Here is a 971-nt window from a genome sequence, read left to right as displayed (position 1 = left end):
ACCATGAAGCTGAGGCTCATTTTACTTTTGGAAATATTTTCACCTCAGCCCTACTGAAAGCAACTCAGGGTGACATAGCTCCATTTACCAAATTTTACCTTGAAACCACTTGTGAGGCTGAGGGGATGGTCACCTAATGAGCTTTGTGACTGAACTGGAATTTAAACCCTGGCCTCCTTAATCCAAGTCCAAAACTCTGGCCATTGTATATCATGGCTGCTCTAACAACCCTACTGAGGTAAAGAAAGGTGGTTCAAAGTGGTGTAGTGGAACCAGGGCTCACAGGGTGAAAGGGCTGGGACTTTTTGATTAGCAGGGAGAATTACACCATTGTGCCAACTCCATCAGGCTTCCCTGTTCCCCTAGTAGAGGTGCAATCCTCACTGGGGGCGGGGGGATTTCCCCAGCAGCAATATATTGTTGTGAGCTATCCTTGTTGTCATTTGAAGTATTTTGGGGTAGCTTGGTCTTCAAAAGGCAATTAAGATCCATTAGCTTTACAAAATAGCTGCTGCTGATGGGGATAAACCACAACTGGTTTGTTGATGTGCCTGCATTTTTGGTCTCTCCTTGAGGGCGTGGCTATGGGGACCATCGTGGTGATTGCCTGGACTTCTAAATGTACCACTACACCAATGATGGTTCCGAAAGAGGTTTTATTGCCAGCCTCAGCCACTGCTGTAATGCAGGGGTGGGCAGAAAGTAGATCTCCAGCTGTTTTAGACTGCAACTCCCAGCATTCCTGACCACTGGCCATGCTGGTGGGGGCTTCTGGGAGTTGAAGTCCAGAACATCTGGAGGTCTACCTTCTGCCCATGCTGGCTACAGTTCACTAAGTGAGCTCTTCAGCAGCTGCTGGGTTGTGATCGAGAGGGAAGGGGGATTCCTGTCTGTACCATTTTAAGCACCTGGTAGCAGGGCACACCACAACCAACACCGTGCAAGGCATGATTGCCCTGCCATGAGCCTGT

Source organism: Heloderma suspectum, chromosome 2 (assembly GCF_057233095.1).
Source record: "Heloderma suspectum isolate Gila_16-S chromosome 2, 16-S_ref, whole genome shotgun sequence".
In the NCBI taxonomy this organism is placed as follows: domain Eukaryota; kingdom Metazoa; phylum Chordata; class Lepidosauria; order Squamata; family Helodermatidae; genus Heloderma; species Heloderma suspectum.
This window is presented reverse-complemented; position numbering follows the sequence as displayed.